Source organism: Tenrec ecaudatus, chromosome 5, assembly GCF_050624435.1.
Source record: "Tenrec ecaudatus isolate mTenEca1 chromosome 5, mTenEca1.hap1, whole genome shotgun sequence".
In the NCBI taxonomy this organism is placed as follows: domain Eukaryota; kingdom Metazoa; phylum Chordata; class Mammalia; order Afrosoricida; family Tenrecidae; genus Tenrec; species Tenrec ecaudatus.
The window spans coordinates 97,964,592-97,974,993 of NC_134534.1; the positions used below are offsets into that span (position 1 = coordinate 97,964,592).

The following is a 10,402-nucleotide window of genomic DNA, read 5'->3' on the forward strand; positions in this document are numbered from 1 at the left end:
CACACCAGGACTATAAGGATCACACAGGGCTGGGCAGTGTTTCATTCCATTGTCTACAGTGCAAATAAAATAGAACCAAGTCCACATCAGCAGCTAACAACAACATACATGAGATAAACCTACAGGCAGTAAGGGCTATCATGCTACAATGGAGATTAACTCCTGATGATGTGATCAAGTGACTTGTCATTTAATTTGGGACTTTAAAAGTAGGATAGGATTTTCCCATCTCAAGATATGTGGTAGAGACAAGAAATGAAAAGGAATTGCATTTCATGTAGAGGGGCTAGTATGTGCAAAGAATTGAAGTACTGTGCTTCATTTCATTTCTTTTAGCAAGGAAACAGGGATCATTTTGAGTCTGTATTCTTTTTTTTCTTCTTCCCCCAGGTCCTTGTCCCGGTGTTTGAGGATAGAACCAGTGGATGGGTAGCCAGTGGCACCAAAGATATGATACCGAGGAGACCGGAGTCCGCTCCCTCTGCCTCTGTACATAATGGGGACCGGTACTGCATGCCTGGCCCCCGCCAAGAAAAGGAGGGCGAGTCTGCATTCTTATAGAAGAGAACATTAGAGGGAGATAGAGACCTTAGAGATTGCTTAGTTTAATGAACTTTTCCTCCCTTGTTCTTCTGGGTATCAAAGTTGACAGGCAGAGAAGTGACTATGTGTTAGGCCTAGTTGACTAGAGAAACAAATCTGGGAACACTCATTGTGATAGGTAGGTTTATTGTGCCTACATGGCCAATGAACACATGTGGGATTAATTGAAGGGCGGAGAAAGAAATGGCTCAGCGAGCCTCGCCTTTCTTGTCTCTTGCTCTTTGATGATCAGACCAGTGTGCTCCTGCCTTGCTTGTTCTGTGCCTCAATTTGCAAGCTACACTACCTGTGGGACACCTAACCCATGGACTGTGTCTCTGTAATTTGAGGTTCCTTCGAGACCTGCTTCACTGCACCATTGGAATTTACATCTCTTGAAGAATCTACATCTACTGAAATATACATCTCTTGAGCTTGGCACTGTCAGACCCTGTCATCTGGCTGACAGTTGGTGACCTGCCTTGCTGTTTGCTGCTTGTGTCCAGATGGCCTGAATTGCTCTACAGAGGATTATCCAGTGGTCCTCAAAACTTGAAGGACTGCCAGTAAATTAGCTGTCTCCTGGAAGTGAGTTGCACTGAGCCATTTGTACTGCTTTATAGATAAATTAACTGCTTACTTCTTATGTTATCTGTCTATCTATCTATAGGAAATATATAAAATTATTAGTGTTTTGTTTCTCTAGAGAAACCTGTCTAACATACTCATGTAGGTGTAAGAAAGATCTTTATATCAAGAAATAGTTACATGTCAAGAAAACATCCCAGTCCAATACAACTCAAGTCCATAAATCTGATACTAGTCCATAAGTGCCTCGTCAAACTCACGCGGTCACATGCAATGATGCAAAATGCTGGAAGATCACAGGCCTGGAGTGTGGGAGTGGGCTTCAAAGTCGAGTGGATCCAATGGTGGTCCTAACATGCCAGAGCTCTGTCAGCAATCAAATTTAGCTAGCAGAAAAGCGAAGGCAGAGAACCCAGGGGAGGTTCCCAGGCCCTTCTATGAGAAGGCCACAACTGCAAGGAGGCATCATCAGGCTGTGAGCTGATTGACAGGTTGAATTCCACCTCTACACTTTTATATATCTTTAAGTTGATGGAAATTATTAAACTACCACACTCTGGAAAGTCACCAAGTTGGTAAGTTATAGAGGTGGGTCCTAGCTCAGAAATGTAATTTCCACACGATACTATTGTATCTTTTGTAAGGATAGGATATGTTCAGTAAACCTACGCCTAGTTATATTGAGTCATAAGTATGAGGAAGTAGAGATGAGATCAATGTTTGTGGTTAGAGTGCTTTTAACAGATCTAAGTTTTGCCATGGAGACATTTCACTGCAATCTGTGTGAATGAAGAGGTAAGAACTGTGTCATAAGGGATTTAACTGTTGATTATCTGTAATTGACCTTTTCAGATTTATGTTATTCTTATCTATGTCTTAGCCAAATTGAGGCCAAAGTAAAATGAAGAAAAATCTATGTTATTGCAAGGTGTATATATAATAAAAGAAGTGGAAGAGGAAGAGGGAGGAGGTATGTTTTTTAATGGCTGCTCCAAATAATTATTACAAACCTCTTGACTTAAAATAACAAAAATTTATTACACTAATATTCTAAAGGGCATAAGTTTAACAAGCGTTTCACTGGGCTAGTTAAGACATCAGTAGGCTGCATTCCTTGCTGGGGGCTTTGCGGAGCATCATGTCTTTGCCTTTACAACTGTATTCCTTGGCTTATGATCCCTTGAAATGCAGTGAATGACTTAGCATAATCCTTCTAGTCACAGTTCTCCATTTGTGGTGTGTTGTAATCTCTAATCTCTGTGTTTATGATTATGTACCCATTTTGGAGTGAGTTGCCTATTATGCTAATACAGCGGGATTAGGGTGGGTTTGTATCTTGACTCAAACTACTACCCTAAATTTATTTGAGGGTTTGGTCTGCATCCAATATATAGATATACTTTGGCAAAGTTCAGGAGCCCTGGTGGTGCTATGGTTAAGAATTGGGCTACAGTCTGCATAGTGGGCAGTTCAAAACTACCAACAGTTCCATAGGAGTAAGACAGAGCTTTGGGGTTGCTATGAGTCGGCACTGATTCAATGGCAATGAGTTTTGTTTTGTGGAAAAGTTCACTCTCTTGCTCTGGGTCCTGCATCTGGCCCTGGTTCTTGGGACTTGACACACTGGTTTCTCCAGCTTTCTGATTTGGATTTGTCTGTCCTTGCAGTCACTTTGGGTTGGAGAAGCCCCCTGATTAATGTTTGACCTACAAGTTTGGGACTTGCGAGCTTCAACAACTTTGTGAGCTATTTCCCTGATGGTTTGTGACGTCTGTGATGTGTTGCAGCAAATTAGAAACTCAAAGATGGGAGAGAAAACACTAAGGGGAATAGGAGTCAGGGATAATGGACTGGTTAGCAAATTGGAAAAGCTAGACTTCAGGGACATTTTTAAGCTCTGTCTCTCAGGAACCAGCATTCTAAAAGATATTATTTGTGTTCCCTCTTTCTTCTTTTTCAAAACCTTGAGCAATCCATGGCTCTGACCCTTCCATAGTCATATTTTCTACTGACCATGGCAAGGAAGAAGTTCTTTGATTTTAAAAATCCATGTGATTAGATTGAATCTTCCAAATAATCCAGGAGAATCTTTCATTCTCAAGCTTCTTAACCTTAATCACACTGGTAAAGTCCCTTTTGCCATGTAAGGTAACATATTTACAAGTCCAGAGATTGGGAAGTGAGCATCTTTTAGAGGGCTATTATTCTGCCAATGACAAAGAGAAGGCAAAAAGGAAATACTGTAGATTACTAGAGAGATGATTTATAGACAATTAGAGGAGAAGATGAGCATAAATACCAATGTAATTCACTAACTCATAACAAATAATTTCCTGTTCTTTTTTAAAAAACATATTTGCTGGACAAATATGGGGAATCAGAGACAAATTCATCAGCCTGGATTTTTTTGTTAGGATATTCTTGCAGACAGAAGAAATGTGTACAAGATGTCCATGCAGTAAGCTCTATTCACAACTCATTAAGCAACTGATGAAAAGTAGAAAAAGCTGTAAACCTGGAGGAAGGTCACTGGCGTATTATAGGCTTTTTGCCCTTGGTCCTTCTTTAATCATGACATTATCAGTTCGGAGACAAGGAACTATACTACAGAATTGTCAAACTGCAGGCGAGAAAACAGGATAGAAATTTAGGGGAACTTCTCAATACATAGGGATGACGGCATATCAAGTTTTGTAATAGTAAAAGTGAAGTCTGAATGTGGGTGGGGATCTTCTATACAAAATAGATGTGACTAAATTGTCATTATTGCTTGTTGTTAAGTGCTGCCAATCAGCTCCCTTTCACAGCAACTCTATGTACCATAGAATGAAACTCTGTCCCTCTATGTCCTCCTCACACTTGTTCTTATGGTTGAGCTCAGTGTTGCAGCCACTGGGTCAGTCCATGTTGTTGAGGGCACTTCCTTTTTCTCGGTCCTCTACCTTACCAAGTATGCTGTCCTCCTCCAGGGCCTGGTCTCTCCTGAAAAGGCATCTAAGCTACATGAAAACCCTCAGAACTTTAAAGAATAAATGTCATGTGGAGTCAATTTTGAATTCAAAAGAACTCGCTGAGAATTATTCTATCATGAAATCAGGTTCAAGCAGAGCCTAGGTACGAGTGCCTTGGGCATAGCAGCCAAAGTGCTTTGCTCTTTGGTACTACCATGATGCCTAACAGTGACAGGTATTTAATTTGTGTCTATTGACTGAGTTAACAAGTAACCTTATCAGGGATATTATACAAGAAATAACTGGAATGAGAAGCAAGCTAAAAGACATGAGCTTCAAGGTCATTTCCAACTTTGGACTTTTTTCTTTCCATTCATTTAGATTGTTGGCTTGAGATAGGCAGGGACAACAACCTACAGTCCTAGATCTGCTGCCTTTCTTAAGAATTTGATAAGTCAAGGCAAATTTTCTTTCCCTGATTAACACTAAGTTCCAATGACCTGAATAGCAACATCAAAAGTGATTCATATTTGTATTACTAATAGAACATTCTCGAAACATGCTAACCTTTTAATTTGTTCCTGAGTGGCTCTCCTCATCCCCTACATTTTGGCCTGGTTAATTGGCAAAATATAGAAAAACAATAATATTCGCAATCTGGCCACTCTCTATAAATAAGCTGGAAATATAAACATTCCAAGTGACCCAAGTGGTTACAGTCATAATAGCTAACTGAGTCCAGTGCAACCAGCATAAAGGTTTCATATGGAAATTGAGTCATAAATTATAAACAATAAAGATATCCAAGACGATACAGACATGGAATGAGATACTACAGAACTTGGGAAAACTTAGTAATGACCTGCATATGTTATATTATTTGAAGACATTCAAATGTGTTTAGAGTAATGAATGAATATTTAATGAAGAAAAATAAATAAATATTACTCCTTTGTGGTTCTTAATGGGGAAACAGCTGTATTTCTTTTGTCCTATTTGGATGCCAGTTGTTGAATACAAGGGAGGTTGCTACCCTTGAATTGATTGGAGTGTAATCCCCCCGCCCCCCAACTGATTCACAACCCCAACCCTCCAGTATTATATGTCCAGCTATTTGTAAGCCCTGCCATTATTAACTCTTAAAATATTTGTCATAAATGAGACTATGTCACCACAAATACTCATATATAACTCATCTGAACACTCATTTAGCACTTCGGAAGGTGTCTCCTTGGAATTTAATCTTTGGACATTCCCAAGCTAATTCTCCATTATGCTCTTCCTAGTTAATGATTTATCCTAGGTGCCTGAAATCACTACTGCTAGTATTATTTCTTTCACTGTCAGGGAAAACTTTCCTTAGGAAAGTTGCTTTGGTTGCTTGGTTATTAGGTGGCATATTATTGGTCCTAACTCATAAGGACCATGTGTCCAACAGTCCAAACACTGCTCGGTCTGGGTGAGTGAGTGCTCAGAGTTGCATCATTTGTTGAAATATACCAATTGGTGTGACACTTCCCCTCAATATTTTCAGTGAAATTTGTACTTTTTGCTTCAATGCCGTCAGCTGTTGATCACATGTTACCTCTTGAAATCACTGCATGTTGACTAATTTATTTTTGGCACAGTAACTCTGCTTATTTCTTTCATATTTTTAAATCCATTTTTCATGCTACCTATATAATTCAATATTTTCCCCACAGCATTCTTTTACATTGCAACTCAATTATGTCATTTTAATCGATTTACTTAATGAGAGGAAGAGTTTGCCTATCATTTTCCCCATTGGATCCTTGGTATAGAACTAGGTTCTTTTTAGAAAACAGGTGACGTGTTTAAGCTGAATAATTGAGAAGACTTTAATAAAGGGCTATTTAATAAATGTGGGCTGCATAGGCAAAAAAAATTAAAATAAAAAAGACGTGCTAGAGCAGTACCTCAGGTTAGTAGTACCACTGGAATTTCATTACCACACTCTTGATGAGACAGTAGCAGTTCATTGAGTCTGGAGAGATCATTGTCTGAAGAGGATTCCTGATATGACCTGTTTAATTTGGTAGGTGGACTACTTTAGGTTTAGAAAAGTGGAGGGTCAGTGAAAAAGGGGAAGGCCCTTAATAAGATGGATGAACACAGTGGCTGAGACCATGGGCTGAGCCCTAACAACAATGGAGAGGATGGCATGCAACTGGGTATTATCTGTTGTACATGGTACTGGGGATTATCTGTTGTACATGTTGTACATGGGCTCGCTATAAGTTGGAACTGACTCACTGGCACCTGGCAACAACAACACAATATGAAGCCCACGCTGTCCATGCAGATTGGTGCTAGGATAGAGAGTAGAGTGGATTTGGAGGGACAAAGAAAAAGATTCCCAACACCCGTAACAAACTTGGTGTTCCCAGGGCATTGTGCTTTATTCTTTCTTATATTAACTATTCTTCCTGGTGATCTGTATATGATTTCTTCTCCTCGCCTGATCCTGTAAGTTGCTATACAATTAATACCATGTTAGCTACTAAAAAATATGAATTGTTGTGAACATAAATCAATGTCAATGCATTACACTTCTCAAGGAACGTTCAACTAGACCAGCGGTTCTCAGGGGTCACCTGATTCATAACAGTAGTAAAATTACAGTTATGAAGTAGCAACAAAAACATTTTATGGTTGGGGGTCACCACAATAGGAGGAACTGTATTAACGGGTTACAGCATTAGGAAGGTTGAAAACCACTGACCTAGACCTATTTATTTAATTCTTAAAACTACCCTGAACATTAGTTAATAAAGTCGCTCCCATTTTACAGGTGAAGATAATGAGACCAGAAGGGTTTGCTGACTTGCCCAAGGTTTCTTGCCAAGAGAACAACACCAAGCAAAATCCATTGAGTCAATGCTCACCTGTGGTGACCATACATATTGACGATTGTTCCATAAGGTTTATTCACTGTAAATCCTTAAAGGCTTCATTAGGCCTTTCTTTCTTTGTGCTTCTGGGTGGGTCCAAAGCACCAAACCTGATATTTGCAGCAAAGAGAAAACTCTGCCATCCATGGTCCTATCTAGCCAGGGAATGATACAATTATGACTCACATCAAGTGTGCCGACTTCAATCTGTGTGTTCTTCCCATATAGCGCCTAAGGGCTGTTGGGGATGCTACTGCTGGAAGACGATTCCCCGAATGGTGCAAACAGCTAAAACAATTGACTGCTAGCTGTAAGATTGGCAGTTTGAATCCAACAAGAATCAACTTAGAAAAAAGGCCTGATGATCTAATTCTCCTCTCCACCGCCCCCCCACAGACCCCAAAATCAACCATTGAAAACTTTACAAAGCACAGTTGACATATATTGGGTTGTCATGAGTCAGAATTGACTCAGTGGCAGATGGTTAACTGGTATATCTTGATGAACACAGCAAACCAAATTCACTGCTGAGTCAATTCTGACTCATCTTTCTCCTATGAAGCTGCTGGTGGATTTGAAGCACCAATCTGGAGGTTAGCAGTCTAATGCTTTAACACACCAGCAAGGAATTTAAAAAAAAATCAATAAAGCCAGAAATACTCAGGGAAACTTTCTTTTTTAGAATTATTTTATTGGGGGCTTTTACAACTCATCAAAATCCATCCATCCATCCATCCATTGTGTCATGCACGTTTGTACATTTGTTGCCATCATCATTCTCAAAACGTTTCTTTCTACTTGAGCCCTTTCTATCAGCTCCTCCTCATCTCCCCCACCTCCCCCTCCTGCCTCCCTCCCTCATAAACCCTTGATAATTTATAAATTATTATTATATTTTCATGTCTTACACGGTTTGATGTCTTCCTTTACCCACTTTTCTGTTGTCCATACCCTAGGGAGGGAGTTATATGTAGATCCTTGTGATCGGTTTCTCCCCTACCTTTCCCTTCCCCTCCTGGTATCACTGCTCTCATTATTGGTCCTGAGGAGTTTATCTGTCCTAGATTCCCCGTGTTTGCAGTTTGATCTGTTCCAGTGTACATCCTCTGGTATAGCTGGATTTGTAGAATTGGGATCAAAAGAGCGAGGAGAGGAAGCATTAAAAACTAGAGGAAAGTTGCATGTTTCATGGCTCGACTCCTCCCCGTGTCCCTTCTGTATGGGATGTCCAGTTGCCTACAAATGGGCTATGGGTCTTCAATCCGCACTCCCCCTCATTCACAATGACATGCTTTTTTGTTCTTTGATGCCTAATAGCTGTTCCCATTGACCCTGGGTTTGTCAACACCCACGTCCTCCCCACCTTTTTCCATGTCCCCTTGGAACAATTGGTTCTGTTGTTTTCTCCTCCAGATTGTTTATCCAGTCCATCTTATCTAGGTAGACTTGCAGAGATAATAACATGCACAAAAAATAAGACAGAGCAAAACAAAGCAACAACAACTACAACAAAAACCAATGACAAAAAAGAGAGAGAAAAGCCTGTAAATAGTTCAAGGTCTGTTTGTTGAGATTTAGGAGTCTTTTTCTAGCCAAGTCTGATGGGGTGCCAAGCCCTGGCTCCAAAGTCTATTTTTGGTATTCCCTGGGGACTTCATTGCTCTGTTCCCCCGTACTGTTCTGTTGCATGCCGCTAGTGTTTCGCCTCAGTGTGGTGGGATCAGATCGGGTGCAATTCCTACACTGCATCTCCATTGTTGTCTCCCCGTAGCACTCTGGGTTAGTGAGGGATGTTGTGTCTCATTGTGGGGCCGGCCATATGGACTTCTCTGTGGATTGGCTGCTCGGAGTGGGAATCTCTTTGTCAATGCTTGGTGGGCCAGGATGTGCTCCACTCTCTCTTCCTCACCCTTCATTTGCTTCCGTTTTCTCTGATCAGACATGTCCCTCTCTCTGAGCTATAGCTTCAGTGCTGTCCCCTGAAGTGAATTCTTTTGTGGGGACAGGGTTCTGTCCATGTAGTTGGGGTTGGGACTGACCCCTTAGACCTCTCTAGTTGTTTAGGGAAACTTTCCAAGCTGCCAGAAAAGACTTGAAAGGGATTATATAATTTTAAGATCTTCATTTTTCAGGTTGTTTCAAAAAAAGGAAAAACAGTTAGTACTTCAAGGGAGAGTAGGAGACAAGAAAAAGTTAATGATCAAAGGGGAGAGCAGTGTAGGAAAATAGCAACATTTCATCCAGAGCCACACACACACACACACACACACACACACACATACACCTCCACACACACACATAGACAGAAAATGTGTCAGGAGCAAGAGGTCATTGCTAACTGTCAAGTATAAGACTGAAATAGATTGTTAAATGGGAGACAGTATTGCAGAGACCTGCTTGTTTGCTTTTCTCAGAAGGACAGAGTCCTGAAAGCAGAATGAAACAGAATGTATCCAATTGACTTTTACATGGAAACATGAGGACTCCAACACCAGATAAGGATGTTTTTTCTTATTACACTAAATCGGACTACTGTAAAAGCTTTGAAAGTCGTGTTTTCTTCTCTAAATAATTTTAAATAAAGGATTTTGTTTTTCAGAAAACAACAGCCTTTTAAAATACTGAAAGATAAAGTTCTTGCTTGCTATAAAAAGTTTTTTAGACTTTAACCTTTATGATTATAAGGTACTTGTTTCAGAGAAAAGAGACCGAAATAATATAGATATAAAGATGAGAAATATTCAATATGTAATCATACTTTTAATCACATGTATAACTATATAATGAAGTTTCTGAGATTACATTACTACTTTCTAACTCGCTACTTTCAGACTCATAGAAAAATTAAGTAAGAATATAGAGAGTTTGGAAACCTTAGTTTTTGAAAGCATATTAGAAAACTAGAGGGCTTTTTTGTTGAGGAAAACAACAATCTCAAATGGAAAATTGCCAATAGCATCTTCCTTTGGTTTCATTAGTTGAGGTCAAAATAATATACTAAGGTGATCTTTCCTTCCAATGTAGCTATATCTATCTGCCTACACTTATGTGTCTAATTGTACATGTGCACACACGTAACAGTGGACACAACTTGGGTGAGCATGATAAACACCAAATTTAAGCGAGGGCTTAGTTCTGGGGTTGAGAGAAGGAAATAAAATGAGATAGATAAAACACACTGCAAAGTTGTAAAAAACAAACATGGATCCACTGTCCACCAAATGCTTATTATACATTCACAAAAACACTTTTGGTGCAGTGTGAGAAATAGTATGTGTGGGAGCCAAGTTGGAGGAAAGACCAGCCAGAGGACAGTCACCATAGTGCAGATAAGAAATGATAGTGGTCTGGAACACTGTGACAAGAATT

General features: G+C 39.9%; 1 non-coding gene across 1 annotated transcript; it reads right to left on the reverse strand.

The window, feature by feature from the left end:
- Positions 1–392: 392 nt before the first annotated feature.
- Positions 393–541, reverse strand: LOC142449603 (small nucleolar RNA SNORA57). The gene has a single exon (XR_012784739.1). It is a non-coding gene; the product is annotated as a small nucleolar RNA SNORA57 (small nucleolar RNA).
- Between the last annotated feature and the right edge of the window lie 9,861 nt (positions 542–10,402).